The sequence below is a fragment of the Phalangium opilio genome, unplaced genomic scaffold (assembly GCF_054372755.1).
Source record: "Phalangium opilio isolate 3A_F unplaced genomic scaffold, DU_Popi_V2 ptg000087l_1, whole genome shotgun sequence".
Taxonomy (NCBI): Eukaryota; Metazoa; Arthropoda; class Arachnida; order Opiliones; family Phalangiidae; genus Phalangium; species Phalangium opilio.
In genome coordinates, this window is record NW_028324192.1 from 2,060,518 (window position 1) to 2,073,306 (window position 12,789).

General features: G+C 45.6%; 1 long non-coding RNA gene and 2 other non-coding genes across 4 annotated transcripts; all 3 read right to left on the bottom strand.

Annotated features, from left to right (window-relative positions):
- Positions 1-446: 446 nt before the first annotated feature.
- Positions 447-519, bottom strand: TRNAT-GGU (transfer RNA threonine (anticodon GGU)). The gene has a single exon. It is a non-coding gene; the product is annotated as a tRNA-Thr (tRNA).
- A 5,308-nt stretch (positions 520-5,827) lies between these two features.
- LOC149649994 (uncharacterized) lies at positions 5,828-7,832 on the bottom strand. Of its 2 annotated transcripts, XR_016371612.1 has the most exons (3): positions 7,708-7,824; positions 6,104-7,514; positions 5,828-6,017 (listed from the first exon to the last, which is right to left on the bottom strand). It is a non-coding gene; the product is annotated as an uncharacterized LOC149649994 (long non-coding RNA). The 2 variants fall into 2 exon arrangements; XR_016371611.1 differs by lacking the exon at positions 5,828-6,017 and having other exon boundaries at positions 6,958-7,499; positions 7,708-7,832.
- Positions 7,833-12,616: 4,784 nt separating this feature from the next.
- TRNAS-GCU (transfer RNA serine (anticodon GCU)) lies at positions 12,617-12,689 on the bottom strand. The gene has a single exon. It is a non-coding gene; the product is annotated as a tRNA-Ser (tRNA).
- Between the last annotated feature and the right edge of the window lie 100 nt (positions 12,690-12,789).

Sequence of the window (12,789 nt, forward strand, 5' to 3'; positions counted from 1 at the left end):
AACACCGCTCCCGAAAGGGCTCAAACCACCAGTCTTTTGAATAACAGCTGAACGCGCTAACCATTGCGCCCCGGAAGCCCAAAAATTAAATGGTCGTCAGGTATTGTGGAAAAACTTTGGCTTTCTACGTTACATTTGAGATCCCACAACACCGCTCCCAGGTGGGCTCGAACCACCAACCTATTGGCTAACAGCCGAACGCGCTAACCATTGAGCCACGAAAGCTCAGAAATTAAATGGTTGTCACGTATTGTGGAAAAGTTTTGACTTTTTACGCTACATCTGAGACCCCACAACACCTCTCTCGGGTGGGCTCGAACCACCAACCTTTCGATTAACAGCTGAACGCGCTAACTATTGCGCCACGGAAGCCCAAAAATTAAATGGTCGTCAGGTATTCTGGAAAAACTTTGGCTTTCTACGTTACATTCGTGATCCCACAACACCGCTCCCGGGTGGGCTTGAACCACCAACCTTTCGGTTACCAGCCGAACGCGCTAACCATTGCGCCACGGAAGCCCAAAAATGAAATGGTCGTCAGGTATTGTGGAAAAACTTTGGCTTTCTACGTTACATGTGAGATCCCACAACACCGCTCCCGGGTGGGCTCGAACCACCAACCTATTGGTTAACAGCCGAACGCGCTAATCATTGAGCCACGGAAGCGCAGAAATTAAATGGTTTTCACGTATTGTGGAAAAGTTTTGACTTTTTACACTTTATCTGAGACCCCACAACACCTCTCCCGGGTGGGCTCGTACCACCAACCTTTCGATTAACAGCTGAACGCGCTAACCATTGCGCCACGGAAGCCCAAAAATTCAATGTTCGACAGGTATTGTGGAAAAACTCTGACATTTTATGTTAAATTTGAGACGTCACAACACCGCTCCCGGGAGAGCTCAAACCACCAGTCTTTTGAATAGCAGCTGAACGCGCTAACCATTGCGCCACGGAAGCCCAAAAATTAAATGGTCGTCAGGTATTTTGGAAAAACCTTGACTTTTAACGTCACATCTGAGACGTCACAATACCGCTCCCGGATGGGCTTGAACCACCAACCTATTGGTTAACAGCCGAACGCGCTAACCATTGAGCCACGGAAGCCCAAAGTTAAATGCTCGTCAGGTATTGTGTAAAAACCTTGACTTTTTACGTCACATCTGAGACCTCACAACACCGCTCCCGGATGGGCTCGAACCACCAACCTATTGGTTAACAGCCGAACGCGCTAACCATTGAGCCACGGAAGCCCAAAGTTAAATGCTCGTCAGGTATTGTGTAAAAACCTTGACATTTTACGTTACATCTGAGACCTCACAACACCGCTCCCGGATGGGCTCGAACCACCAACCTATTGGTTAACAGCCGAACGCGCTAACCATTGCGCCACGGAAGCCCAAAATTTAAATGGTCGTCAGGTGTTGTGGAAAAAACCTTGACTTTTTACATCACATCTGAGACGTCACAACACCGCTCCCGGATGGGCTCGAACCACACACCTATTAGTTAACAGCCGAACGCGCTAACCTTTGAGCCACGGAAGCTCACAAATTAAATGGTTGTCAGGTATTGTAGATAAGTTATGACTTTTTACGTTACATCTGAGACCCTACAACACCTCTTCCGGTTGGGCACGAACCACCAACCTTTCGGTTAACAGCCGAACGCACTAACAATTGCGCCAAGGAAGCCCAAAAATTTAATGGTCGTCAGGTATTGTGGCAAAACTTTGGCTTTCTACGTTACATCTGAGACCTCACAACACCGCTCCCGGATGGGCTCGAACCACCAACCTATTGGTTAACAGCCGAACGCGCTAACCATTGAGCCACGGAAGCTCAGAGACTAAATGGTTGTCAGGTATTGTGGATAAGTTATGACTTATTACGTTACATCTGAGACCCTACAACACCTCTCACGGTTGGGCTCGAACCACCAACCTTTCGGTTAACAGCCAAACGCGCTAACCATTGCGCCAAGGAAGCCCAAAAAATAAATGGTCGTCAGGTATTGTGGAAAAACTTTGTCTTTCTACGTTACATTTGAGATCCCACAACACCGCTCCCGGGTGGGCTCGAACCACCACCCTATTGGTTAAAAGCTGAACGCGCTAACCATTCAGCCGCGGAAGCTCAGAAATTAAATGGTCGTCACGTATTGTGGAAAAGTTTTGACTTTTTACGCTACATCTGAGACCCCACAACACCTCTCCCGGTTGGGCTCGAACCACCAACCTTTCGGTTAACAGCCGAACGCGCTAACCATTGCGCCATGGATGCCCAAAAATTAAATGTTCGTCAGGTATTGTGGAAAAACCTTGACTTTTTACGTCACTTCTGAGACCTCACAACACCGCTCCCGGATGGGCTCGAACCACCAACCTATTGGTTAACAGCCGAACGCGCTAACCATTGAGCCACGGAAGCCCAAAAATTAAATGGTCGTCAGGTATTGTGGAAAAACTTTGGCTTTCTACGTTACGTTTGAGATCCCACAACGCCGCTCCCGGGTGGGCTCGAACCACTAACCTATTTGTTAACTGCTGAACGCGCTAACCATTGCGCCACGGAAGCTAAAAATTAAATGCTCGTCAGGTATTGTGTAAAAACCTTGACTTTTTACGTCACATCTGAGACCTCACAACACCGCTCCCGGATGGGCTCGAACCACCAACCTATTGGTTAACAGCCGAACGCGCTAACCATTGCGCCACGGAAGCCCAAAAATTAAATGTTCGTCAGGTATTGTGGAAAAACTCTGACATTTTGCGTTACATCTGAGACCTCACAACACCGCTCCCGGATGGGCTCGAACCACCAACCTATTGGTTAACAGCCGAACGCGCTAACTATTGAGCCACGGAAGCTCAGAGATTAAATGGTTGTCAGGTGTTGTGGATAAGTTATGACTTATTACGTTACATCTGAGACCCTACAACACCTCTCTCGGTTGGTCTCGAACCACCAACCTTTCGGTTAACAGCCGAACGCGCTAACCATTGCGCCAAGGAGGCCCAAAAAATAAATGGTCGTCAGGTATTGTGGAAAAAATTTGTCTTTCTACGTTACATTTGAGATCCCACAACACCGCTCCCGGGTGGGCTCGAACCACCACCCTATTGGTTAAAAGCTGAACGCGCTAACCATTCAGCCACGGAAGCTCAGAAATTAAATGGTTGTCACGTATTGTGGAAAAACTTTGGCTTTCTACGTTACATTTGAGATCCCACAACACCGCTCCCGGGTGGGCTCGAACCACCAACCTATTTGTTAACAGCCGAACGCGTTAACCATTGCGCCACGGAAGCCCAAAAATTAAATGGTCGTCAGGTATTGTGGAAAAACTTTGGCTTTCTACGTTACGTTTGAGATCCCACAACGCCGCTCCCGGGTGGGCTCGAACCACTAACCTCTCGATTAACAGCTGAACGCGCTAACCATTGCGCCACGGAAGCCCAAAAATTCAATGGTCGTCCGGTATTGTGGAAAAACCTGGACTTTTTACGTAACATCTGAGACCTCATAGCACCGCTCCCGGGTGTGCTCGAACCACCAACCTTTCTGTTAACAGCCGAACGCGCTAACGATTGCGCCACGGAAGCCCCAAAATTAAATGGTCGTCCGGTATTGTGGAAAAACCTGGACTTTTTACGTCACATCTGAGACGTCACAACACCGCTCCCGGATGGGCTCGAACCACCAACCTATTGGTTAACAGCCGAACGCGCAAATCATTGAGCCACGGAAGCTCAGAAATTAAATGGTTTTCACGTATTGCGGAAAATTTTTGACTTTTTACGCTACATCTGAGACCCCACAACACCTCTCTCGGTTGGGCACGAACCTTCAACCTTTCGATTAACAGCTGAACGCGCTAATCATTGCGCCACGGAAGCCCAAAAATTAAATGGTCGTCAGGTATTGTGGAAAAACATTGGCTTTCTACGTTACGTTTGAGATCCCACAACACCGCGCCCGGGTGGGCTCGAACCACCAACCTAATCGTTAACAGCCGAACGCCCTAACCATTGCGCCACGGAAGCCCAAAAATTAAATGATCGTCAGGTATTGTGGAAAAACTTTGGCTTTCTACGTTACATTTGAGATCCCACAACGCCGCTCCCGGGTGGGCTCGAACCACTAACCTATTGGTTAACAGCCGAACGCGCTAACCATTGATCCACGGAGGCTCAGAAATTAAATGGTTGTCACGTATTGTGGAAACGTTTTGACTTTTAACGCTACATCTGAGACCCCACAACACCTCTCCCGGGTGGGCTCGAACCACCAACCTTTCGGTTAACAGCCGAACGCGCTAACCATTGCGCCATGGAAGCCCAAAAATTAAATGTTCGTCAGGTATTGTGGAAAAACCTTGACTTTTTACGTCACATCTGAGACCTCACAACACCGCTCCCGGATGGGCTCGAACCACCAATCTATTGGTTAACAGCCGAACGCGCTAACCATTGAGCCACGGAAGCTCAGAAATTAAATGGTCGTCACGTATTGTGGAAAAACTTTGGCTTTCTACGTTACATTTGAGATCCCACAACACCGCTCCCGGGTGGGCTCGAACCACCAACCTATTGGTTAACAGCCGAACGCGCCACGGAAGCCCAAAAATTAAATGCTCGTCAGGTATTGTGGAAAAACCTTGACTTTTTACGTCACATCTGAGACCTCACAACACCGCTCCCGGATGGGCTCGAACCACCAACCTATTGGTTAACAGCCGAAAGCGCTAACCATTGAGCCGCGGAAGCTCAGAAATTAAATGGTTGTCACGTATTGTGGAAAAGTTTTGACTTTTTACGCTACATCTGAGACCCCACAACACCTCTCCCGGGTGGGCTCGAACCTTCAACCTTTCGATTAACAGCTGAACGCGCTAATCATTGCGCCACGGAAGCCCAAAAATTAAATGGTCGTCAGGTATTGTGGAAAAACTTTGGCTTTCTACGTTACATTTGAGATCACACAACACCGCTCCCGGATGGGCTCGAACCACCAACCTATTGGTTAACAGCCGAACGCGCTAACCATTGAGCCACGGAAGCCCAAAGATTAAATGGTCGTCAGGTATTGTGGAAAAACTTTGGCTTTCTACGTCACATCTGAGACCTCACAACACCGCTCCCGGATGAGCTCGAACCACCAACCTATTGGTTAACAGCCGAACGCGCTAACCATTGAGCCACGGAAGCTCAGAAATTAAATGATTGTCACGTATTGTGGATAAGTTTTGACTTTTTACGCTACATATGAGACCCCACAACACCTCTCCCGGGTGGGCTCGAACCTTCAACCTTTCGATTAACAGCTGAACGCGCTAATCATTGCGCCACGGAAGCCCAAAAATTAAATGTTCGTCAGGTATTGTGAAAAACTCTGACATTTTACGTTACATCTGAGACCTCACAACACCGCATCCAGGATGGGCTCGAACCACAAACCTATTGGTTAACAGCCGAACGCGCTAATCATTGAGCCACGGAAGCCCAGAAATTAAATGGTTGTCACGTATTGTGGAAAGGTTTTGACTTTTTACGCTACATCCAAAGAACTTGGAACATATAAGCCCCCTAGAATTACACATCAAATCTACGCTTCGCGCGCCCGGTTTTTTCAACAAGTATACTTTATCATTCGTCGGTAGTGCCATCTATGTGTGTGGCGCATAACTAGAATTTCCTATATTTTATTTTTTGCGCGAAAATGAAACATTTTCAAACTTTTTGGCGGGAAATAGCGCGATTTCAAAGTGCTTTTAGTTTAATACACTACATGTTTAAATATAGTTTTTAAACGTTTAATAACATAATAAAAACGGTTTATTATTGAGAAAAACACTTTCTTGCGCTAATTTCAAAGTGTGCGAGTATAAAATGGGCAAAAAATGTTCAATTGAGGAATGTAAAAATACACGGAGAAATAAAAATGTTTATTTTTTTGCTCCATTCAATTGACGAGCTAGGGCTGTGAAGCCTTACAGCTCCAACTTGAACTTATACACTGATAATATAGTAAAAAGGTGGTTAAAGAGATAGGGATTGGCGGATTTCTTTCCCTCCATCCGAGTTAAAGTTTTAGGAACTTACGTATTTTGAGTTTAAATAGAGAGTGGGCTGGCCAACTACTTCGGTAGGAATGGAGTTCCAGATGGGAACAGTCCTCCTATCATAAGTAAGCAAAGCGCGAAAATTGTTCCACAATTTTACATTATTTTTATTACTAACTGCAACTCAAATAAAGATATCCGGTGATCAGTCCAGTTTGTTAGTAAAATGGCTCAATGCCATTGGAAAATCAAATTGGTCTCCTGGGAAAAATACCGCGATTTGTACAGGGTTGCCACAGAATTTTCAATTTCAGAACCAAATTCCCTGACTTTTCCAGGTTTTCCCTGACATTTTTCTTAGATTTTCCCTGACCTTTTTAGGCCGAAAACGTAAATTTTTGCAGCACGTTTTCAGTGCTTTTAATTAAATAAACCCTCTACATAAAGTTTTCCCATGTATTTGTTACCTTAAAATCATTAAGAAACATTTTAACTATTAATAACAGTCTAAGAGGTTTTTTTACATAAAAGCAATTCTAGACAGCATTTTTAAGGATTGCTCAAGAGTTCACTTGTGTTAAGAAGAGAGGATGAGGAGAAAACTTTCATTACTCTTTCAATATAGACTTATCCCCAGAAATTTAACTATTAAATCAATTTCCCTGACTTTTCAACCCTATTTTAAATTCCCTGACTTTTCCAGGTTTTCCAGGTACTGTGGCAACCCTGTTAGCAATCATTTTCAAATATCTGACTATCGGAAAGTCACCAAAATAAAGTTTTTTGTCACTTGGGAAAAACCGCTATTCTACATTACTTTTGCGTGTACCCACAAACCCACGCCTAAGAGATGGAATTATATTTTATTAAAGAACTTTTTGAGAAACTCCAACTGTGTTTTCAAACTTTTAATCATTAATTATAGGAAACATAGTCGGGCTAGCAAAAAGAGCGATAGTTTAGGGTCATCAAAATCTGTTGATATCTACTAATATATTGTTTTAATCAAAACAACAATTACCTTCCAACGTACAAACTGTCTCAAAACCATATTTTTTCGGAGTAGTAAGACAAAAAGGTGGATGAAACAACAATCCCACGATTTTAAAATTTAAAGCAGCTTATAAGAACGCCTTTCTGGTTGAGGGTTCTGGTTGTGCAAATGTCTTGGCTCGTGATAATACTGTGACAACAAATTTTCTCAAAGCTAACAGAGGACATTTATATTTTGATGGGTCAAACCTATTGAGAGACACTATTTTGGCTGGATTTGTGTACGGAAACTGCACAAAGTCCTCAAATGCAATCAATGAAAGAGCTTTCACGACTACTGCATTACGACCAAGTCGACCAGAGGATTAATTGTTAGAGATCATGGTAGTTTAATATATCCTTCGGAGAGCGTAGTGAAAATTCTTGATCTCACCAAAAAAAGCCTGCGGATGCAAAACCTTGAAAATGATGGAGGTACTGCTTCTAAAACAATTGCTCTCAAAAATTAATCCCTCGTAAAAAGGTGTCTGATGCGTGAAAACATTTTTCCCAAGAAATTGGATGAAAACATTATCTGAACTTTCTAGTTCCCAAAGTTATTCGTATTTTTAATGAAAAAATGAAAATGGAAGCTGTTAGAAAAAAGCTTACCAAATTGATATTATTTTAAGGACAACAGCTAAGTATAGGCCTACAATTGCATCAAAACATATTTAATATTATAGGCCTACTTTTCACAATAAATAATATCAAAACAATATTTAAAAACATTTTCATTGCCGCCTCTATGCGCCCAAATTCATAAGCAATTAAAGCAAATGAGAAAAATTCAGCTTCAGCAAAGCAGACGACAGATAATTATTTCGTCTCAAGCATTATAGATGGCGTTACCAACGAATGATAAAGTTATCGTTAAAAAAAAAGTGGGCTTGGAAATTGAAAAATTCGAGCGTGGATGTGTAATTCTAGGGGGCTATATGTTCCAAGTTCTTTGGCTACATCTGAGACCCCACAACACCTCTCCCGGGTGGGCTCGTACCACCAACCTCTCGATTAACAGCTGAACGCGCTAACCATTGCGCCACGGAAGCCCAAAAATTCAATGTTCGACAGGTATTGTGGAAAAACTCTGACATTGTATGTTACATTTGAGACGTCACAACACCGCTCCCGGGAGAGCTCAAACCACCAGTCTTTTGAATAGCAGCTGAACGCGCTAACCATTGCGCCACGGAAGCCCAAAAGTTAAATGCTCGTCAGGTATTATGTAAAAACCTTGACTTTTTACGTCACATCTGAGACCTCACAACACCGCTTCCGGATGGGGTCGAACCACCAACCTATTGGTTAACAGCCGAACGCGCTAACCATTGCGCCACGGAAGCGCAAAAATTAAATGGTCGTCATTTATTGTGCAAAAACTTTGGCTTTCTACGTTACATTTCAGATCCCACAACATCGCTCCCGGGTGGGCTCGAACCACCAACCTATTGGATAACAGCCGAACGCGCTAACCATTGAGCCACGGAAGCTCAGAAATTAAATGGTTGTCAGGTATTGTGGAAAACCTTGACTTTTTACGTCACATCTGAGACCTCACAACACCGCTCCCGGATGGGCTCGAACCACCAACCTATTGGTTAACAGCCGAACGTGCTAACCATTGCGCCACGGAAGCCCAAAAATTAAATGGTCGTCAGGTATTGTGGAAAAATTTTGGCTTTCTACGTTACATTTGAGATCACACAACACCGCTCCCGGGTGGGCTCGAACCACCAACCTATTGGTTAACAGCCGAACGCGCTAACCATTGCGCCAAGGAAGCCCAAAATTTAAATGCTCGTCAGGTATTGTGTAAAAACCTTGACTTTTTACGTCACATCTGAGACCTCACAACACCGCTCCCGGATGGGCTCGAACCACCAACCTATTGGTTAACAGCCGAACGCGCTAAACATTGCGCCACGGAAGCCCAAAAGTTAAATGCTCGTCAGGTATTGTGTAAAAACCTTGACTTTTTACGTCACATCTGAGACCTCACAACACCGCTCCCGGATGGGCTCGAACCACCAACCTATTTGTTAACAGCCGAACGCGTTAACCATTGCGCCACGGAAGCCCAAAAATTAAATGGTCGTCAGGTATTGTGAAAAACTTTGGCTTTCTACGTTACGTTTGAGATCCCACAACGCCGCTTCCGGGTGGGCTGGAACCACTAACCTCTCGATTAACAGCTGAACGCGCTAACCATTGCGCCACGGAAGCCCAAAAATTCAATGGTCGTCCGGTATTGTGGAAAAACCTGGACTTTTTACGTAACATCTGAGACCTCATAGCACCGCTCCCGGGTGTGCTCGAACCACCAACCTTTCTGTTAACAGCCGAACGCGCTAACGATTGCGCCACGGAAGCCCCAAAATTAAATGGTCGTCCGGTATTGTGGAAAAACCTGGACTTTTTACGTCACATCTGAGACGTCACAACACCGCTCCCGGATGGGCTCGAACCACCAACCTATTGGTTAACAGCCGAACGCGCTAATCATTGAGCCACGGAAGCTCAGAAATTAAATGGTTTTCACGTATTGCGGAAAATTTTTGACTTTTTACGCTACATCTGAGACCCCACAACACCTCTCTCGGGTGGGCACGAACCTTCAACCTTTCGATTAACAGCTGAACGCGCTAATCATTGCGCCACGGAAGCCCAAAAATTAAATGGTCGTCAGGTATTGTGGAAAAACATTGGCTTTCTACGTTACGTTTGAGATCCCACAACACCGCGCCCGGGTGGGCTCGAACCACCAACCTAATGGTTAACAGCCGAACGCCCTAACCATTGCGCCACGGAAGCCCAAAAATTAAATGATCGTCAGGTATTGTGGAAAAACTTTGGCTTTCTACGTTACATTTGAGATCCCACAACGCCGCTCCCGGGTGGGCTCGAACCACTAACCTATTGGTGAACAGCCGAACGCGCTAACCATTGACCCACGGAGGCTCAGAAATTAAATGGTTGTCACGTATTGTGGAAACGTTTTGACTTTTAACGCTACATCTGAGACCCCACAACACCTCTCCCGGGTGGGCTCGAACCACCAACCTTTCGGTTAACAGCCGAACGCGCTAACCATTGCGCCATGGAAGCCCAAAAATTAAATGTTCGTCAGGTATTGTGGAAAAACCTTGACTTTTTACGTCACATCTGAGACCTCACAACACCGCTCCCGGATGGGCTCGAACCACCAATCTATTGGTTAACAGCCGAACGCGCTAACCATTGAGCCACCGAAGCTCAGAAATTAAATGGTCGTCACGTATTGTGGAAAAACTTTGGCTTTCTACGTTACATTTGAGATCCCACAACACCGCTCCCGGGTGGGCTCGAACCACCAACCTATTGGTTAACAGCCGAACGCGCCACGGAAGCCCAAAAATTAAATGCTCGTCAGGTATTGTGGAAAAACCTTGACTTTTTACGTCACATCTGAGACCTCACAACACCGCTCCCGGATGGGCTCGAACCACCAACCTATTGGTTAACAGCCGAAAGCGCTAACCATTGAGCCACGGAAGCTCACAAATTAAATGGTTGTCACGTATTGTGGAAAGGTTTTGACTTTTTACGCTACATCTGAGACCCCACAACACCTCTCCCGGGTGGGCTCGAACCTTCAACCTTTCGATTAACAGCTGAACGCGCTAATCATTGCGCCACGGAAGCCCAAAAATTAAATGGTCGTCAGGTATTGTGGAAAAACTTTGGCTTTCTACGTTACATTTGAGATCACACAACACCGCTCCCGGATGGGCTCGAACCACCAACCTATTGGTTAACAGCCGAACGCGCTAACCATTGAGCCACGGAAGCCCAAAAATTAAATGGTCGTCAGGTATTGTGGAAAAACTTTGGCTTTCTACGTCACATCTGAGACCTCACAACACCGCTCCCGGATGAGCTCGAACCACCAACCTATTGGTTAACAGCCGAACGCGCTAACCATTGAGCCACGGAAGCTCAGAAATTAAATGATTGTCACGTATTGTGGATAAGTTTTGACTTTTTACGCTACATATGAGACCCCACAACACCTCTCCCGGGTGGGCTCGAACCTTCAACCTTTCGATTAACAGCTGAACGCGCTAATCATTGCGCCACGGAAGCCCAAAAATTAAATGTTCGTCAGGTATTGTGAAAAACTCTGACATTTTACGTTACATCTGAGACCTCACAACACCGCATCCAGGATGGGCTCGAACCACAAACCTATTGGTTAACAGCCGAACGCGCTAATCATTGAGCCACGGAAGCCCAGAAATTAAATGGTTGTCACGTATTGTGGAAAGGTTTTGACTTTTTACGCTACATCTGAGACCCCACAACACCTCTCCCGGGTGGGCTCGTACCACCAACCTCTCGATTAACAGCTGAACGCGCTAACCATTGCGCCACGGAAGCCCAAAAATTCAATGTTCGACAGGTATTGTGGAAAAACTCTGACATTGTATGTTACATTTGAGACGTCACAACACCGCTCCCGGGAGAGCTCAAACCACCAGTCTTTTGAATAGCAGCTGAACGCGCTAACCATTGCGCCACGGAAGCCCAAAAGTTAAATGCTCGTCAGGTATTATGTAAAAACCTTGACTTTTTACGTCACATCTGAGACCTCACAACACCGCTTCCGGATGGGGTCGAACCACCAACCTATTGGTTAACAGCCGAACGCGCTAACCATTGCGCCACGGAAGCCCAAAAATTAAATGGTCGTCATTTATTGTGCAAAAACTTTGGCTTTCTACGTTACATTTCAGATCCCACAACATCGCTCCCGGGTGGGCTCGAACCACCAACCTATTGGTTAACAGCCGAACGCGCTAACCATTGAGCCACGGAAGCTCAGAAATTAAATGGTTGTCAGGTATTGTGGAAAACCTTGACTTTTTACGTCACAACTGAGACCTCACAACACCGCTCCCGGGTGGGCTCGAACCACCAACCTATTGGTTAACAGCCGAACGCGCTAACCATTGCGCCAAGGAAGCCCAAAATTTAAATGCTCGTCAGGTATTGTGTAAAAACCTTGACTTTTTACGTCACATCTGAGACCTCACAACACCGCTCCCGGATGGGCTCGAACCACCAACCTATTGGTTAACAGCCGAACGCGCTAAACATTGCGCCACGGAAGCCCAAAAGTTAAATGCTCGTCAGGTATTGTGTAAAAACCTTGACTTTTTACGTCACATCTGAGACCTCACAACACCGCTCCCGGATGGGCTCGAACCACCAACCTATTGGTTAACAGCCGAACGCGCTAAACATTGCGCCACGGAAGCCCAAATGTTAAATGCTCGTCAGGTATTGTGTAAAAACCTTGACTTTTTACGTCACATCTGAGACCTCACAACACCGCTCCCGGATGGGCTCGAACCACCAACCTATTGGTTAACAGCCGAACGCGCTAACCATTGCGCCACGGAAGCCCATAAGTTAAATGCTCGTCAGGTATTGTGTAAAAACCTTGATTTTTTACGTCAAATCTGAGACCTCACAACACCGCTCCCGGATGGGGTCGAACCACCAACCTATTGGTTAGCAGCCGAACGCGCTAACCATTGCGCCACGGAAGCCCAAAAATTAAATGGTCGTCATTTATTGTGCAAAAACTTTGGCTTTCTACGTTACATTTGAGATCACACAACACCGCTCCCGGATGGGCTCGAACCACCA